Source organism: Equus quagga, chromosome 2 (genome assembly GCF_021613505.1).
Source record: "Equus quagga isolate Etosha38 chromosome 2, UCLA_HA_Equagga_1.0, whole genome shotgun sequence".
In the NCBI taxonomy this organism is placed as follows: Eukaryota; Metazoa; Chordata; class Mammalia; order Perissodactyla; family Equidae; genus Equus; species Equus quagga.
Window position 1 is genome coordinate 27,552,357 of NC_060268.1, and position 21,310 is coordinate 27,573,666.

General features: G+C 38.8%; 1 pseudogene; it reads left to right on the plus strand.

The window, feature by feature from the left end:
* The first annotated feature begins 6,218 nt into the window (after positions 1-6,218).
* Positions 6,219-19,190, plus strand: LOC124235077 (Y-box-binding protein 1-like; annotated as a pseudogene).
* The last annotated feature ends 2,120 nt before the right edge of the window (positions 19,191-21,310 follow it).

Genomic DNA, 21,310 nt, shown 5'->3' on the forward strand with positions numbered 1-21,310 from the left:
TATATGTATCTTTGAACATATTTATATATATTCAAACATATATATATACATATTCATGAATTGTATTTGTGTGTATTTATTCCTAAAAGAATAGAAGATGAGTGTTGAAAAATACACACTTATTTTAACACTGGTTACCTATGGAAGTATAGAACTGAAAGGAATAGCAGGATTTTATTAATTTTTACAATATACTTTGTAAATGTTTAAATTTGTATAATAAGCATGGGTTATTTTTGTTTAAAAACAGTTGTCAGGAGAAAAAAACAGAAAGGAAATGAAAATGCTATCTTAGTGGGATGATGAGTACATTTTTCTTCTCCATGTCTAACAGTTTATAAGATGGTTGTATTTCTTATAAAGAAATATTCCTAAAATGAGGAGGATCTTTCCCATAAACTCCTGGTTAGCAATTCATTAGCAGCAGAGAACGAAGAGATGTTTTGCTTTCAGCTGGGAAACAGAGGGCATAGTCTCTTCATAAGGGCAAGCACAGTGAATTCAAATAACTGTGACCTTGGGCCTTCACCTCCCTAAGCCTCAGTTTTCTGAGCCATAAAATAGGAACTACAAAAATAAACTCAAAAGGGATCAAAGACCTAAAAATTAGGCCTGAAACAACAAGTCTTCTAGAAGAGAATATAGACAGTACACTCTTTGACATCAGTTTCAAAAGAATCTTTTCAGACACCATAACTCCTCAGATGAGAGAAACAATAGAAAGAATAAACAAAAGGGACTTTATCAGACTAAAGAGCTTCTTCAAGGCAAGGGAAAACAGGATTGAAACAAAAACCAGCCCACTAATTGGGAAAAAATATTTACAAGCTACTTATCTGACAAAGGGTTAATCTCCATAATATATAAAGAACTCACACAGCTCAACAAGAAAAAATCAAACAACCCGATCAAAAAATGGGCAGGGGACATGAACAGACATTTCTCCAAAGAAGATATAAGGATGGCCAATAGACACATGAAAAGATGCTCATCATCACTAATCATCAGGGAAATGCAAATCAAAACTACACTAAGATATCCCCTTACACCCGTTAGATTGGCAAAAATATCCAAAACCAAGAGTGACAAATGTTGGAGAGGTTGTGGAGAAAAAGGAACCCTCACACACTGTTGGTGGGAATGCAAACTGGTACAGCCACTATGGAAAACAGTATGGAGATTTCTCAAAAAGTTAAAAATAGAAATACCTTATGACCCAGCCATCCCACTGCTGGGTATCTATCCTAAGAACCTGAAATCAGCAATTCCAAGAGTCCCATGCACCCCTATGTTCATTGCAGCATTATTTACAATAGCCAAGACGTGGAACCAACCTAAGTGCCCAGCAACTGATGATTGGATAAAGAAGATATGGTATATATACACAATGGAATACTACTCAGCCATAAAAAAGGACAAAATCGTCCCATTCGCATCAACATGGATGGCCCTTGAGGGTATTATGTTAAGCGAAATAAGCCAGACAGAGAAAGACGAACTCTATATCACTACACTCATAGGTGGAAGTTAAGATATAGACAAGGAGAACTGATCGGTGGTTACCAGGGGAAAAGGCAGGGGAGGGGGGGTGGGGGGAGGGCACAAAGGGTGAAGTGGTGTACCCACAACGTGACTAACGACAATGTACAACTGAAATTTCACAAGGTTGTAAACTATCATAATCTTAATAAAAAAATAGGAACTAGATGAATCTCTTCTACGTGATTAAATGTAACAGATCTCTAGGTCTCCTGTTGAAAAAATTAAGAGAGAAACCATGGAATGAGAAGGATCTCTGGCTTTGTTAGGTGTTCTGTGGTGCAGAAGATCATCATTAAAAACTGAAGCTCACCAGGCTGGCCCCGTGGCTGAGTGGTTAAGTTAGTGCGCTCCGCTGCAGGCAGCCCAGTGTTTCGTTGGTTCGAATCCTGGGCGCAGACATGATACTGCTCATCAAACCATGCTGAGGCAGCATCCCACATGCCACAACTAGAAGGACCCACAACAAAGAATATACAACTATGTACCAGGGGGCTTTGGGGAGAAAAAGGAAAAAAAATAAATAAAATCTTTAAAAAAAAAAAAACTGAAACTCATATGCACATTTTACTTTGTAGAAAAATCTAATGAGAAGCACTGAATCTTGGGATTGGCTGAAATGCACAAAGCCAGGAATTCCCTTGATATCCTCAGGCTGTTTCCAGGGCAGCAGATGCTGCTGCATCTTCAGCACCAGAGAAATCTACAGTATTAGTGAAAAGAGTTTTTGTTCTGGCTTTAAAAAGAGAGAGGGTGAGATTTTTACTCTGAGACTGGGTGACTCGGAAAAATTATTTAACCTCTCTGAGCTTCAGTTTCCTCATCTGTACAAATGGGAATGCTAAACCTTCTTCATGGAACTTTTACAAAATGATTAACATATTGCCTGGCACTTGAAATGTATAAAAAGTCTGTTCTTTTCATTGATAACTAAGGGATCCCCATGAGAAAAATGTCCCAAAAAGTCCCCAAGAGAGAAAATGTAGGTCATGTGTTTAGGCAGCTAAAACCAAGACCATGAAAAAGTAGATGAAAGACAGTGACGAGTCACCAATCAATCAAAGAGTCTTTAGTGAGCGCCCAGCAGAGTCTGTGACTAAGGAACATTCTTCCCCTAAACCTTCCCATGCCTCCCTCTTTCTCATTTTTAAGGTCTCATCTCAAATATCATCTCCACCTGGAGGCCTTCCTGACCATTATAACTAAAAGAACACTCCCCAGTTACACAATATCCTAGCTCACGCTCTTAGTAGAGCTTATACACTCCTGCAATTATCTGAATTATTTGCATCCATGTTGATTGTTGCCGCTCCAAATATAAGCCCCTTGAGGGCAAAGACTAGACCTGCCTTGTTTACTGCTACGTCCCCCAACACCTGGGTGCCCCAGTGAATGGGACCCCAACACCCAGCCCACAATACGCTCAGCAGTGACGAACACTTCCATGCTCCACAACTACAGGAGCCACTAAAGAAATGCTTGGCAGTTTCTGCCCTACAGAGTCCTGAAAAACAAAACCATACATGACTAAACCTGATAATAGGTATACGGTGCCTGTTGGGAGTAGGAGTTTTAGCGCTCTCCTGATTTTTTAAGATTTCACTCTGTTCTTCTGAAAAGATGCAGAGCACCAACTTCAACCTTCCCATTACATCTTTCTCTACTTCTCTTCAGCCTTTCCCACTCTTTGTCCACCATCATGCGGATCTATTTTGGCCTATATTTTTTCTTCTCTCTTTCCTATCCCCTGAAAGTAAGGGAAAAAAATTGGAGGGCTTAGGAAGCACAATCAAAAATTTGGAGAAGTGAGGCACATCAGAATGGCCCAATAAACCTGAAGGAAAGAAAAGTAGGCACAAAGATGTTATTAGTGACAACTGAGCAGTGCTATCTTGCTGGAAACACATGGAATTTCACTCATTCCCTGAGTCATCCAGTGAACTCACAGATGGACTGATCCATGAATAATTTGGCAGATGGGGATTTTCAAGATTGGAAAAAAAGACTCAAGGCTTGCAAACTAAGGATGTTAAATAGAAAATACTAACTTCAGGGGCTGGCCCAGTGGCGCAGCAGTTAAGTGCACACATTCCACTTCAGTGGCCTGGGGTTTGCTGGTTTGGATCTCAGGTGTGGACATGGCACTGGTTGGCACGCCATGTTGTGGTAGGCGTCCCACATAGAAAGTAGAGGAAGATGGGCACGGATGTTAGCTCAGGGCTAGAGTTCCTCAGCAAAAAGAGGAGGATTGGCAGCAGTTAGCTCAGGGCTAATCTTCCTCAAAAAAGAAAAATATTAACTTCAAATCATTGAGATCAAAAAATAGTTTTAAAATGCATTTTTTTATTGACTTCATAGTAGGGCTTTTAAGAAAGAAATTTACTTGGAAAAAAACAGCTTCATTTTTAAACTCACAATCCAATGTATCAAAATTTAAGCTTTGAATTAAATTTTTATTTGTAATTCAGAGCTTTAATCTTTTAGTCTACCACTAGATCAAAAGATTAATTTCTTAATAAGTGAAGGGTTGCAAAACTAATCATAGAGATAATATTGTAGTACAATGCTCACATTCTACTATGAACACTGAAGAAAATTAGAAAAGAAGAATTCCCACTTCCTCTTATTTAATAATAAGTGCTTCTTTCAGAAGTCCTTGCAGCTCTTTAACAAGTAGCTCAGTAGTGGAAATAATTTTTAAGGCATCCATTCTGCCCAAGCACTTCATCAAAACGCCCCCACACCCAGGAAGTCATGGTGGTCGTGCATCTTTCTTAATCCAACAATGATTTGTCATGGAGTCTTTTCTAGGATTAGAAAGATTTGATAAAATATTATACAGAGGGGCCTGCCCCGTGGCCGAGTGGTTAAGTTCATGCACTCCACTTTGGCAACCCAGGGTTCGCAGGTTCGGATCCTGGACGCAGACCTACTCACCACTCATCAGACCATGCTGTGGCAGCATCCAACACAGACGAACTAGAATGACTTACAGCTAGTATATACAACTACATACTGGGGCTTTGGGCAGAAAAAAAAAGAGGAACGTTGGCAATAGATGTTAGTTCAGGGCCAATCTTCCTCACCAAAAAAAAAAGTCAATGGCCTACCAAGATTGATTTATTAAAAAAAGAAAAGAAAATATTAGACAGAGAAGTTGTGGAAACCTACAAAGAAACCAGGAAGACTTACTTAGTGTCAGAAAGAACAAAAAGTGAAAAAAACAAGAAAAACTACCAAGTGCAGACATGCCTACCACATGCTGGCTCCCACTCCTCCCAGCCACCATCATCACCACCACTTCACAAACAGAGAGCTTGAGACTTGAAGAACTAAAAACCTCCAAGTACATATGTATTAGTAGCATACAAATGCTAATCTTCAAGTCTTCCATGATGCCTTCCTTTCTCTACTCTCCAAGCCTCCATCTCATCCACTTGCCTTTTTAGGTCTCCAATATCTTCCAACCCTGACTCCCTGAACCTAGACTTCTGGTCTTTACTTCTCCTGGATCACCCTATACCTTTGACGCCACACCCATCTCGATATCATATTTTTACATATATTCGTACTAGGAAAGCAACATAACTACAAAATGGAAATGGAGTTGGAAGAATAGCCCATAACCTCATAACCTAACTTAACTGCTATTATCATATTGCTGCCATCCTTAATTTGTTCTAATTTTATTATAAACATATAATTTTACATTATTTTTCTCTTAGTCTCATAAGTATGTGGCTGAAGGATGTTTCACCACATATATGTGCCAAAATATGTGTAACCATTCTACCTTTTGTGGCTATTCATGATGCTCTTAGTTTTGGACTACTAAAAATAATAGTACAGTCTATTCTCAACACAGCAGGGAGAAATTCTTTGGAAATATAGGTCAGGTCATGTCATTCCACCAATCAAAGACTTCCAATGGCTCCCCATCCCACACATTGTAAAAGTGAAGTCTGTATAGTGGCCTACAAGGCCCTACATAATACACCTTTCTATTACCTCTCTAACTTTATGTCCTACCACCCTCCCCTTCATTCACTCAGCTCCAATCATATTGTCCTACCTGCTGCTCCTCAGATACTCAGAACACATTCCCACTTTAAAGCCTTTGCACTGGCTGCTTCTTCTGCTTGAAATCTTTTCCCCCAGATTCTATAGTCAATTCTCTCACCTCCTTAAAGTCTTTGCTCAAATAGTGCCTGCTCAATGAGGCTTATGCTGATGAACCTGTAGAAAACTGCAGCTCACCTAGAATGCCCAGCAGTCCTGGTCCCCTTTACCCTGATTTACTATTTTATTTTTTGAAAGCATTGATCATCTTCTAACATACTATATAATTTACTAATTTAATTAGTCTATTGTTTATTATTGTCTGTCTCCTGCTGCTAGAATGTGAACTCCACGAGGGCAGGGATATTTGTATGTTTTGTTCAATGAAGTATCCAAAGTATCTAGGAAAATACATAGAACATAATATTAGCTCAATAAATATTTTTTGATGATTACAACTTCTCCAATATTTTAAATTATTCCTTTAGGAATAGATTACGAGACACGAATCTACTAGCTCAAAAGTTATGACTCAAAATACAGTGTTGATAAACTGCTTTCCAAAATGTTTGCAGGGTTAAGTAATTCAGTTATGGTCATTCAGTTAGCAATTGGTTGAAATGGGATTGGAACTTTCCAAAGCCAACACTCTCAACCACTGCGCCAGGCTGTTTAAAAGAGATTCAACCAAAAAACAAAAAGTGGTCTTTAAGGAGCAAAACGGTACAACTATGCACTCCTCGAAGGAAGTGAAATATATCATTCATTTTTCTATCCATTTTTCTTCCATAGCAAAGCACCTGGCACAAAGGAGGAGCTCACCAAATACTCATTGAATTAGTTGAAAAAATATTTCGAAAGTAACATTGCAAGTAAGGAACATGAAAAGTCCCAAAATTGGGATGAAGTTGATCTGTGCATCAAACTAATTGCCCATATTTTGTAGGAAATCAGTAGAAATCTTATCTATAAAGGGGCAATTGAACACAAAGGACCAGAATCCTCACTGGACACCAGTACAGTAGTCCCCCCTTATCCACAGGGAATATGTTCCAAGACCCCCAGCGAATGCCTGAAACCATGGATAGTACAGGACCCTATAAATATATATTGTTTCTACCTATACATACATACTTATAATAAACCTTAATTTACAAATTAGGCACAAGAAGAGATTAACAACAATAACTAATAATAAAATAGAACAATTATAACAATAGACTATAATAAAAGTTACCATAGATCTTAGCCACCTCAGCATGTGAATTTTTTTTCTTTCTTTATTAAGTTGAGAACTTTCACCTTTTCACTTAAAAGAAGCACTAAATTTACAGTTTCTCTCTGGCATATCTAAATTTCCAGCAACACTATTTCTGTGCACTGGGGCCATTATTAAGTAAAATAAGGGTTACTTGAACACAAGCACTGCGATACTGCGACAGTCAACCTGATAACCAAGAGGGCTCCTAAGTGACTAAGGGGGCCGGTAGCATACACAGTGTGGATATGCTGGACAAAGGGATGATTCATGTGGGATAGAGGGTCTGCATGAGATTTCATCACACTACTCAGGACGGTGCACAATTTAAAACTTATGAATTGTTTATTTCTGGAATTTTCCATTTAATATTTTTGGACTGTGGCTGACCACAGGTAACTGAAACCTTGGAAAGCAAAACCATGGATAACAGGAGACTACTGCATTGTATATATTGCTATTCTTCATAAAGGACTGGAGGTCAATGAAAATCTGCCCCTTTCAGTCCTTTGCCTGCCCTTTTACCTTTCCTCCAGGAGCTCTGCAACTCCCACAGCAGCTCCACAATGTAGACGGTATCAACTTTCCCATTTTTGATATCATCCCTTGGAAGAGGATAGGGACTTGTCAGGGATCACACATGATGAGCAACCAGTCTCCTTTACCTCCTGACTCCCCAGTTTCAGCCTAGTCATCTTTGCTGTTTCCTCAGAGTTACCTGAAACCCTATCTTTCTCTGCCTCTTCCCCCTTTGTTTCCACCTGATCTTTATTTCAGCACTGCAGGCTCAAGCCTGGACAAAGACACGCTTAGAGAAGGTCCTTTTTGCCCAGAGGAACCTAAATTTCCATCCTAGTGAAACATCATCATTTTAGCCTCAAATGAATGTGAGAATTTTCAATGTGTTGCTTTCTACAAAGGCAGCTACACACATATACACACACCCCACAAATGCACACACCATCCAGGGTTCCTCAACCTGGGCTGCCAAGATCTTGTTAGAGGGATCTTGTCCCAGAGAAGTGCCTGACTGTACCCATTGAACGCCATGGATTTAAACCCAAAAGAAGAGACCATGTAGAAGCTCACAGGGACACGCTAAACTTTGACAGCTTTATTTCTCTAATAAAAAGGAATGCAGCGAAGGTTCAGAGATGTCTTATGGCTTGCCCTGGTTTGCATGGCAGAATGGAAACTCGGTCTCAGTTCTCCTGTCCTTAGGTTTTCCTACTACTCAGCAGTTGCCTCCAGAGAGCTGAGCTGGATTAACTCCTAAATCTCTTTTAGTATATTGAACTTAGTTTCTTTTAAAAGACTTTATTCTTCACAGCATATTATATTGTTTCTGTTTTAAAAGATTTGATTCTTCATAGTATATCATGAGATTATCTACCTGGTTGCCAACCAAAACAGGAAAAGAAAACTTTGAGAAAGAAAGCTGCTCTGAGGTCTTAAAGGTGAGGATTTTTTAAGGTAAGAACCAAATGGCATCCTCTTCTCTGCATACAGAGACAGCACTCAACAGCATTCCCCCATACACTACAGGGAGATAGTCATGGTGAGATATGTCCCAGAAAGCGACTGGGTAAGGAAGCCCAGGGGAGCAAAGTTATCATGCCTGAGCTATAGTCTTCCATACCTTCTCCAGGACAGCCCAAATCTAATCTGTAGGCTGACTTTCAGAGCACAGAGAGATCAGGCTTCCTCTGCTGGTCATAAGGACTCCCTTGCTTAAACAAACAAGCAAAGACTGAATCACCATCTGCCAGTAGAAGAGACTCATTCTTTCTTTGGAAGGTTGTACCATATTCCACATTCATTCTATAAACATTTGTGACTACCTAGCCAAGCACTGTGCAAGAGATTCAAATATAAAGAGCCAGAGGGAAGTGATGGTCTTTATCCCTCCCAAACTCAAGGTTCTGTAATCCTATGACTTTTTCAATGACTAAGAAAAAGGAACAGGTGCTGTAGCAAAAGCTAAAAGGTGACAAATCATAATCCTAGGAGTGTTGAGGAACCCTGGATGGTGTGTGCATTTGTGGGGTGTGTGTATATGTGTGTAGCTGCCTTTGTAGAAAGCAACACATTGAAAAAGTATACTGAGTCCTCAGAAGAGAGGTTAAAATAATTCCCATAAGTTAAAAGGCCTCCTATGAAGCCTTAAACACACACTTATGCAAGATATCAGACAAGTGATTGAGATGGGGTCTTGCTAAGTAACATGCACATACCCACTAAAAGAGTGGCAAGCAATGAAATAAAGAGGTGGTAAAACTTACCAATTTTCTCCAATTATGCAGGGTTGATTTAGCTAATTAACGTTATTAGATTCTTTCATCCACTTCTTTCATAACTTCTTCTGGAAATGAAACAGAGAGAAAGTAAAATATTTAAAAACACAAAATAAAAAACACTCTCCTCGGATGTTAGTAACTAGCCATCTGTTTAAACAGTTTCAACCTTTTAACGTTGGTCCCTGGAATTTTCTAACCCTTTTCCTTCTCTGTAAAGTTTGCATTTGTTGATTTCATTACCTTTGCCTTCTTGTGGCCAAGTAACGTAGATCAAAGCCTACTTGCCATTTCCGTTTTAATCAGTAACTACTAAGGGCACCATTAGAACTATATTTGAATAGGTACCAAAATCTGTTACCCAAAGGCCATTCATTCACTCAACATATATTATAGAAAGAAAGGACTTACTTCTAGTTAATACAAATAAGTAGCACACTTAAGGAGATATGACCTGAGAATAACTTTAAGCTTAACATTTTGTATTGAGAAAATATAAAAATGTTTTGATTGTGGAAATCATTCCATAATTTATACACATACCAAAACATCACATTGTACATCTTAAATACATGAAATTTTTATTTGTTAGCTACACCACAATAAAGCTGGGGAAAAACAGAAAGTATAAAAGTTTGTAAGGAATTGTATCAAACTAAAGCCTGTTAGTCCTAGGTTCTATTGTTGTTCAGCTGAATTAATAAACTTTCTTGAGTGAAGACCTATTTTGTGAGTTAATATACCTAAAAATATGGATTCTGCTTCTTTTAATTCCTTTAACCAACTCATCTATCATATCTCTGGGTACACTTGGGCAAGTCACTTGACTTTATTTTTATTACCTGGAAAATAGGTAATAATTTTATCCCTTTAATTATTTTATGCATCAAATTGGCTAGGCCATGGTACCCAGTTGTGTGGTCAAATACCAATCTAGATGTTGCTGTGAAGGTATTTTTTAGATGTGACGGACACTTAAATTGGTAGACTTTAAGAAAAGCAGATGACCCTCCATAATGTGAGTAGGCCTCATACATTCAACGGAAGGCCTTGAAAGAAAAGACTGAGATCCCCAGAAGAAGAAGGAATTCTGCCTCCAGACTGTCTTCAGACTCAAGACTGCAAGACTGACTCCTGCCAGAACTTCCAGCCTGCTGGCCTGCCCTGCAGACTTCAGATTTGCCAGGCCTCACAATCTTATGAGCCAATTCCTTAAAATTTTGTCTCTCTCTCTCTCTCTCTCCATATATGAGAGTTATTTTATCTCCATATATATATATCTATAGATAGGTAGGTAGGTAGGTAGGTATATAGATAGATAGATAGATAGATAGATAGATAGATAGATAGATAGACAGAAGGACGGACAGACGGACAGACAGAGAGAGAGAGAGAGATCCCATCAGTTAGGTTTCCCTAGAGAACCTTGATTAATACAATTACCTTCCTTTCAATAGTCCTATGGTTTAGGTTGTGGAAAGTTTAGGTACGTACAAAGGCCACTGTTCATTTGTCATCTCAGGAGATAAACCTCCCTTGAAGATCTTATTATCTCCTCTCTCCCTCCTTCAACATCCACCTTAAATCAATGACGATAATCATTATCGCTTTATAAAGGTGAGGCATAAAGAGGACTGGAAAACTCTGTGTCATCAAATCAATCAATTCAGTAGCTCTAGTAAACTCTGACTCTCTTTTACAGGCCAAGGCCATATTCTTCAATGTATAATGAGTAACATTTGTTTACAGACAAGAACTATTTATCTTCTTTGTTTACAACAGATTTTCCACCAACATCAAACACTTACCATCTACTCCTGTACCTCCTTTAATGACTCGATTCTCTTCCTACACCCTGTCACAGAAGATTAGGATGTAAAATCATAGAGCACGAAATTCTGCACAGGATGGATTTCAGGCTTGAAAGCTTAGGGATTTTTATCTATCTGACATAGGATTTTGAAATGATCATTTCATGACTATAATTGAACTTGCCATTAATGAATACTTAGGGGTGCTATTAAAAGTTTTCCATTGCAATGAATTTCCTGTCATTAGTCTTACTCATTTAGCAATTTAATAAGTGGACAATAAAACTAGCAGTCTCCAAATACAGAAGAGTTCCAAACCTTTGACAGTTAGCATGACTTCAATTTGTTTTGCCACTGTACTAACCACTGCAGTACACACCAGGGATTCAAAGTCCACTGACAAGTGAAACCTCACCCTTGGATACTAAGTAAATTGGTACCAATCCATGGGCTCCCAAAATGCCCAATAGGCAGCCTGGAACTAACTTAGTTTCAGAAATATCTGACTCAACATCTCCTCATTTGTCTTTTCTACTGCTGAGTAAAAGTTCAAAGCAAAAAAATATATAATCTGCATTTTAAAGATTATCTAGGTGAGGTAACCTTCTTAAATAAGGCAAAAATATTAAGAAGTTTTGTAAGCAGTTACTAGTTTTTAAATCTTCTTAAAAGTTTTGACTACTTAAAGCAAACACAATAATACTGCATTGTAGAATTTATAACATGCAGGAGTAAAATTTACCAAAATTAATAACACAAAGGCTGAGAGGAGGAAAATGGAAGTTTTGAAATGTTCTTATATTATACAGGCAGTGGTATAATACTATTTGATAATATACTGCATTAAAGATGTATACTATAAGTGCTAGAGAGACAGCTAAAATAAAGTGGTACAGCTAATAAGGTAATAGTGGAGATGAAATAAAATACTTCTTAGAAACTCAGTACAGACAAAAAAAGAAAAATGACATTAAAAAAATGAAGATAGAGGAAGGGGGGCGGAGCAAAATGGTGGGGTGAGCCGACCCAGGATTCTCTCCCCTCCAAAATACAACAAAAGATTGGAAGAACTGAATTTCAGAGAATAAACATAATGCCAGCTCGTTAGAGACCTACAATACCAAGAAGGCGGAGATCATAAACCTTGCTTACACCCTTGGAGGCGCTGGAACGGTAGGAGAGAACATCGCTCCCTCCCCTAGAGTCTGTGATCGCTGCGGTGCGGGTCGGGAAGGAGCGGGGGAGGAGCCGCGCAACCGGGGGATCATCCAGGACTCCTGCCGCTGATTCAGTGGAGACCCGCTGACGGGGAGAGCTTCTGTCTGCGGGGACCCCATAAATCAAGGGCCTTGGGAGACCAGAGAACAGAACTGATCTGAACCCAGACCAGCGCATGTGAGTAACAGCCCCTCCCCCCCGGCAAAGCCAGTGGGCGCAGCCATCTTGCCCCAAGTCGGAGAGCTCATAACATGCCGCTCTTGACCCCCATCTAGTGGCGAGAGGCTGTAACTGCAACTGAATTCTACCACCATGAGAAAAAACCGCTCCTCTACCATCCAGCAATTTATAAAAGCCCCAGACCAGAAGGAAAACAATAAAAACACAGAATTAAGTCCTGAGGACTTGGAATTAGGTAAACTAAGTGATAATGAGTTCAGAGCAGCTATAATCAAAAAACTCAATGAGGTAGAGAGAAAGATAGAGAAACAAGCCGAGTTCTGGAGTTACTTCACAAAAGAGATTGAAATCATAAAGAAGAATCAAACAGAATTACTTGAGATGAAAAACACGATGGACCAGATAAAACAGAATACGGATTCCCTGAATGCCCGTGTAGACAACGTAGAGGAGCAAATTAGCATAATCGAAGATAGACAGGCTGAATGGCGCCAGACAGAGGAAGAAAGAGAACTAAGAATTTTAAAAAATGAGGAAAATCTCCGAGAGATAATGGATTCAATGAGTAAGAACATAAGGATCATAGGAATTCCCGAGAATATGGAAAAGGAAAATGGAGCAGAAAGTGTGCTTAACGAAATTACTGAAGAGAACTTCCCAAATCTAGGGATCGACGGAGAAATGTGTGCAGAGGAGGGTTTTAGATCTCCTAGATTTGTCAATGTAAAAAGACCTACTGCAAGGCACATAGTAGTAAAGTTGGCAAAAAGGAAAGATAAGGAAATAATCTTCAGGGAAGTAAGGAAAAAAAAGAGAATAACCTATAAAGGAGCCCCTATCAGACTGTCAGCGGATTTCTCTACAGAAACCCTACAAGCTAGGAGAGAATGGAGTGACATATTCAAAGCTTTAAAGGATAAAAATCTTCAGCCAGGAATACTCTATCCAGCAAGAATTTCCTTCAGATATGAGGGAGAAATTAAATCTTTTCCAGACAAACAAAAGTTAAGGGAATTTGTAACTAAAAGCCCTCCATTACAAGAAATCCTCAAGAAGGCTCTCATACCTGAAAAAAGAAAAAAGGGAGAAAGGGGACACAATCCACAGACTAGGGAGTCCGATGGGTAGAACCAGAACAGGATAGCAAATATTCAATTACAGCATTAGGGTAAAGGTAAGGAAACTACCAAAATAAGGACGATCTTAGCACTCTAACTACCAATTAATAAGACGAGTTGGAATAAAAAATGAAAATAATTATTTAGGAGGGGAAGAGCAAAGAGTCTAAGTCAGTATTGGTCAAGTAAGTAAGAGACCATCAGAGAATAGACTATATTATACACGAGATTCTAAATACAAACTTCAAGGTAGACACTAAAATAAAGTACAGAACACAGTCACAAATCATAAATAAGGAAAAATCTAAGAAACCCAGCATAAGAAATTGCAGTATTAAAAGGGTAGTCTAAAGCAAACAGGAAAAGAAACGCAGGAAAACAAGATAATGAGCGACAGATTAACAGCACTAAGTCCACATGCATCAATAATCACTCTCAATGTGAACAGATTGAACTCTCCAATAAAAAGACACAGAGTGGCAAAATGGATTAAAGAACACAATCCAACAATTTGTTGCCTCCAGGAAACACACCTCAGTCCCAAGGACAAACACAGACTCAGGGTGAAGGGGTGGAGGACAATACTTCAAGCAAATAGCAAGGAAAAAAAGGCAGGTGTTGCAATTCTCATATCACACCAAGTGGATTTCAAAATAAGACAGGTAAAGAGAGACACAGAGGGACAATATATAATGATCAAAGGGACACTTCATCAAGAAGAAATAACGCTTATAAATATCTATGCACCCAACACAGGAGCACCAAGATTCATAAAGCAACTATTAACAGATCTAAAGGAAGATGTTAAAAACAACACAATAATAGTAGGGGACCTCAACACCCCACTCACATAAATGGACAGATCATCCAGACAGAAAATCAACAAGGAAATAGTGGAGCTAAACGAAAAACTAAAACAATTGGACTTAATAGACATATATAGATCACTCCACCCTGAAAGAGCTGAATACACATTCTTCTCAAGTGCACATGGAACATTCTCTAGGATAGACCATATGTTGGGAAACAAGGCAAGCCTCTACAAATTTAAAAAAATTGAAATAATAACAAGCATCTTCTCCGATCATAGTGCTATAAGGCTAGAAATTAATTACAAGAAAAAAAGCTGAGAAAGGCACAAAGATGTGAAGACTAAACAACACACTACTGAACAAGCAATGGATCATTGAAGAAATTAAAGAAGAATTAAAAAAATACCTGGAAACAAATGAAAATGATAGCATGCCATACCAACTCATATGGGATACAGCAAAAGCTGTATTAAGAGGAAAATTCATCCCAATACAGGCACATCTTAACAAACAAGAAAAATCCCAAATAAGCAACCTTAAAGCACACCTAACTGAGCTAGAGAAAAAAGAACGAATGAAGCCCAAATTCAACAGGAGAGAAATAATAAAAATCAGAGCAACAATAAATACTATTGAAATGAAAAAGGCAGTAGAAAGGATCAATGAGACAAAGAGCTGGTTTTTTGAGAAGATAAATAAAATTGACAAACCACTAGCCAGACTTACAAAGAAAAAAAGGGAGAAAGCTCAAATAAACAAAATCAGAAATGAGCGAGGAGAAATAACAACAGACTCTGCAGAAATACAATGGATTATAAGAGAATACTACAAAAAAACTATATGCCAACAGAATGGATAAACTAGGGGAAATAGATAAATTCTTGGACTCCTACAATCTCCCAAAGCTCACTCAAGAAGAGGCAGACAATTTGAACAGACCAATCACAAGGAAAGAGATTGAAACAGCAATCAAAAACATCCCAAAGAATAAAACCCCAGGACCAGATGGCTTTCCTGGGGAATTCTACCAAACTTTCAGAGAGGATTTAATACCTATCCTTTTCAAGCTATTCCAAAAAATTAGGGAAGATGGAACACTTCCTAACACATTCTATGAGGCCAACATCACGCTGATACCAAAACCTGACAAGGACGCCACAAAAAAAGAGAACTACAGGCCAATATCACTGATGAACATAGATGCAAAAATTCTAAACAAAATTTTGGCAACCAGAATTCAGCAGTTCATCAAAAGGATCATACATCATGATCAGGTGGGATTCATACCAGGGACACAAGGATGGCTCAACATCCGCAAATCAATCAACGTGATACACCACATCAACAAACTGAGGAATAAAAACCACATGATCATCTCAATAGACGCAGAGAAGGCATTTGACAACATCCAACAGCCATTTATGATAAAAACTCTGAACAAAATGGGCATAGAAGGAAACTACCTCAACATAATAAAGGCCATATATGACAAACCCATAGCCAACCTCATACTCAATGGGCAAAAACTGAACGCCATCCCCCTGAAAACAGGAACGAGACAAGGATGCCCTCTATCACCACTCTTATTTAACATAGTACTGGAGGTCCTGGCCAGAGCAATCAGGCAAGAAAAAGGAATAAAAGGAATCCAAATAGGGAGGGAAGAAGTGAAACTCTCGCTGTTTGCAGACGACATGATCTTATGTATAGAAAACCCCAAAGAATCCATTGGAAAACTCTTAGAAGTAATCAACAACTACAGCAAAGTTGCAGGGTATTAAATCAATTTGCATAAATCAGTAGCATTTCTATACTCCAGTAACGAGCCAACAGAAAAAGAACTCAAGAACACAATACCATTCACAATCACAACAAAAAGAATAAAATACCTTGGGGTAAATTTAACTAAGGAAGTGAAGGACCTATATAATGAAAATTACAAGGCCTTTCTGAGAGAATTGGATGACGACATAAGGAGATGGAAAGACATTCCATGTACATGGATTGGAAGAATAAACATAGTTAAAATGTCCGTTCTACCTAAAGCAATCTACAGATTCAACGCCATCCCAATCAGAATCCCAATGACATTCTTTACAGAATTAGAACAAAGAATCCTAAAATTCATATGGGGCAACAAAAGACCTCGAATTTCTAAAGCAATCCTGGGAAAAAAGAACAAAACGGGAGGCATCACAATCCCTGACTTCAAAACATACTACAAAGCTACAGTAATCAAAACAGCATGGTACTGGTACAAAAACAGGTGCACAGATCAATGGAACAGAATTGAAAGCCCAGAAATAAAACCACATATCTATGGACAGCTTATCTTTGACAAAGGAGCTGAGGGCATACAATGGAGAAAAGAAAGTCTTTTCAACAAATGGTGCTGGGAAAACTGGAAAGCCACATGTAAAAGAATGAAAATTGACCATTCCTTTTCACCATTCACCAAAATAAACTCAAAATGGATCAAAGACCTAAAGGTGAGACCTGAAACCATAAGGCTTCTGGAAGAAAACGTAGGCAGTACACTCTTTGACATCAGTATTAAAAGGATCTTTTCAGATACCATGCCTCCTCAGAGAAGGAAAACAATAGAAAGAATAAACAAATGGGACTTCATCAGATTAAAGAGCTTCTTCAAGGCAAATGAAAACAGGATTGAAACAAAAAAACAACCCACTAACTGGGAAAAAATATTTGCAAGTCATATATCTGACAAAGGCTAAATATCCATAATATATAAAGAACTCTCGCAACTCAACCACAAAACATCAAATAACCCAATCAAAAAATGGGCTGGAGACATGAACAGACATTTCTCCAAAGAAGATATACGGATGGCCAATAGGCACATGAAAAGATGCTCATCATCGCTGATCATCAGGGAAATGCAAATCAAAACTACACTAAGATATCACCTTACACCCGTTAGACTGACAAAAATATCTAAAACTAATAGCAACAAATGTTGGAGAGGTTGCGGAGAAAAAGGAACCCTCATACACTGCTGGTGGGAATGCAAACTGGTGCAGCCACTATGGAAAACAGTATGGAGATTCCTCAAAAAATTAAAAATAGAACTACCATACGATCCAGCCATCCCACTACTGGGTATTTATCCACAGAGCCTGAAGTCAGCAATCCCAAAAGTCCTATGCACCCCAATGTTTATTGCAGCACTGTTTACAATAGCCAAGACGTGGAAGCAACGTAAGTGCCCATCAACAGACGAATGGATAAAGAAGATGTGGTACATATATACAATGGAATACTACTCAGCTGCAAAACAGAACAAAATCATTCCATTTGCAATAACATGGATGGACCTTGAGAGAATTATGTTAAGTGAAATAAGCCAGCGAGAGAAGGATAATCTGTGTATGACTCCACTCATATGAGGAATTTAAAATTATGGACTAAGAACAGTTTAGTGGATACCAGGGGAAAGGTGGGGTGGGGGGTGGGCACAAAGGGTGAAGTGGTGCACCTACAACACGAGTGACAAACAATAACGTACAACTGAAATTTCACAAGATTGTAACCTATCAATAACTCAATAAAAAAAAATGAAGATAGAAAACAAATAGCAAAATCATAGATTTAAACCAAATCCCATCAATAATTGTATTAAATGTAAATGGTCTAACTTGCATCCAGAATATATAAAGAATTCTTACGACCCAACAATAAAAAGACAAATAGCTTAAAAACAGGCAAAGAATTCAAACAAACGTTTCTCCAAAGAAGATATACAAATCGCCAATAAACCTGTGAAAAAATTTTCAACATGATTAGGCTTCAAGGAAATGCAAACCAAAATCACAATGACACCACTTCATGTCCACTAGGATGACTAATCAAAAAGACAGAAAATGACAAATGTCAGAAAGGATGTGGAGAAATTGGAACCTTCCTAGATTACTGGTAGGAAAGTAAAATAGTGCAGGTAATTTGGAAAACAATTTGACAGTTCCTCAAAGTGTTAAACACAGTTATCATAACCCAGCAAATCCACTCCTATACCCAAAAAAATTGAAAACATGTTTACACAAAACTTGTACACAAATATTTATTGCAGCTTTATTCATAACAGCCTAAAAATGGAAACAACCAAAATGTCTATCAACCAACAAACAGATAAACAAAGTAAAGTATATCCATAAAATGGAATATTATTCAGTAATAAAAAGGAGTGAAATACTGATACATGATACACCATATATCCACCTGTAGGAGATGGAGAGACTGTGGAGTTGGATGTTGTTGAAGAGAAAACAGTATGGAGGCAGCAAATGTTACAGGCCAAGGTGGAGTTCCAGTGCAAGGTGGTAGATATGCAGCAGACCATAACCATTATAGATGCTACCCACATTGTGGGGGTCCTCCACACAATTACCAGAATTATCAGAACAGTGAGAATAGGGAAAATAATAGAGGATGGGAGAGTGCTTCTGAAGGCCAGGCCCAATAGCACTAGCCTTGACTCAGGCCACAGTTTTCACCTTAGTACATGCAAAGAGCCTATGAGCTTCAACCACAGTATTCCAACCCTCTAGTGCAGGAAGAAGTGATGGAGATTGCTGACACCTAGGGTACAAGAAAGCAAAGTAGACCAGTGAGACAGAATATGTATCATGGTTGTAGACCACAGTTCCTCAGGGCCCTCCTCAACAAGAAAAGCATAGAGATGATAGCAATGAATAGGAGGAGGAAAATCAAGGAGATGAGACCCAAGGTCAGCAGCCACCTCAACGTGGGTACCACTCAACTTCAATTACCTCTGCAGATGTTCAGAAAACCCTAAACCACAATATGGCAAAGAGACAAAAGCTGCTGATCCACCAGCTGAAAATTCTTCTGCTGCTGAGGCTGAGCAAGGCTGGCCTGAGTAAAGGTGAGCTTACCAACTCTACCATCATCCAGTCTAGTCATCCAACAAGAAGAGATGAATATGAAATTCCAGCAATAAGACATGAACAAAAGATTGGAGCTAAAGACCTTAAATGCTTGCTTTTTGCCCTGTTGACCAGATAACTAGAACTATCTGGATTATCTATACAGTTTGGGGTTTTTAATATTTTTACCTAAAGACATCTCTTTTGGGTAACAACAAAAGTGGTCTTTTTTTAAAGGGCTGGCCCCGTGGCCGAGTGGTTAAGTTTGCGGGCTCCACTTCAGTGGCCCAGGGTTTCGCCGGTTCAAATCCTGGGCACGGACATGGCACCACTCATCAGGCCATGTTGAGGCGGTGTCCCACAAGCCACAACTATGAAGGACCCACAACTAAAAATACACAACTATGTACTGGGGGACTTTGGGGAGAAAAAGGAAAAGATAGTAAAAAAAAAATCTTTAAAAAAATGGGCTTTTGTTAAGCCTAGTTTTTCTCAATAGAACTTTAAAGGTTTTTAAATTGTTTCATATCTGGTCAAGTTGAGATTTTTAAGAACCTTATTTTTAATTTGTAATAAAAGTTTATAACTTGATTCTTTTTAAAAAGTTAACTGTGATATTGTGATTTATGATAAGAAATATATATTTGGTCTTATTTCCTTTACTGGTTCAAAGTTCCTAAAATCCTTGGAATTTCCTAAGTGATGAGAATGATAAAGGTGTCTTTTGTTAGTAAGTAACTTTTGGATAGCTTTAGGTAATCTAAGAATGGGGGCTGGTAGCCAGAGGAGCCAATCACGTGATTAGAGGGTTGGAAGTTTCAGTGCCAGCCCACCTGACCTCTAGGGAGCGTGGAGGGCCTGGAGGTTGAATCAAGTGCCAATGGGCCAATGATTTAATCAATCAGGCCTATGTAATGGAGCCTCCATAAAAACTCAAAATGATGAAGTTCAGACAGGTTTTGGGTTAGTGAACACAGAAAGATTTGAGGAGACTGGCATGGAAGCCCACGCCCTTCCCCCATACCTTGCCCTATGCATGTCTTCCGTCTGGTTGTTCCTGAGTTACATCCTTTTAAAATAAACCAGTAATCTAGTGAGTACACTGGTTTCCTGAGTCCTGTGAGCCACTCTAGCAAATTAATCAAACCCAAGGTCATGAGAACCTCTGATTTGTAGCCAGTCACCCAGAAGTATAGGTAACAACTGGGACCTGTGATTAGCATCTGAAGCAGAGGGCAGTCTTGTGGGACTGAGCCCTTAACCTGTGGAATCTGATGCTGAAACTGAGAACCAATGAGTTAAAATTTTCCCTGGTTTAGAAGAGAGAGAAAAAAGAAAAAAATTGAGATAAGCTTTACTAACCGCAGCTGTGCATGCTCAGCTAAAACTAACCAGATCTTTCTGTCTGAGTAGTTTTCCCCAGGAAGTCAAGGTCCAGATGGTCAAGAAGAAAGAAGATTCAGTCTCACAAGGCCAAATGCAGGCCAAGGATGAAAACTAACTGAAAAGGTCCAGATGATCAAGGAAAAAAGAGATTCAATCTCTCAAAGCCAAACACAGACTGAAGGTGATACCAGAAACTCAACGTAAACCTTGTGGGTAGGTGTCCAGCAAGGCCTCATGCTCCTCTTCCCCTACCTAAAACTCCAGATAAAAACCCCTACCTTTTTCCCATCAAGGAGGTGGATTTGAGTGTTTTGCTCTCCTCTCCTCATCTGGCTGCCTTTCAATAATAAACCTCTTTTGTTGCCCAAGCCTGACATTTCAGTAATTGGCTTTGCTGCATATCGGGTAAACGAACCTATGTTTGCATTCAGTTACAATGCTATGTCCAGGTAGATAGTGTCAGAATTGAGTTGAATTGTAGGACACTCAGCTGGTGTCAGAGAATTGCTTGGTGGTATGGGAAAACCCACACACACATTGGAATTGCTATCAGAATCGTTATCAACAAACTGCAAGCACCTGCTTAAAACGTCTTAAATTATTAAATTTTTCAAAAGCTGATGTGGTTAATATCAGAAAACTAGATTTCAGAGCAAAGGATATTACCAGGAATAAAGAGGATCATTTTATGAAGATGGAGTCAGTTCATCAAGAGGACTTATTAACATCAT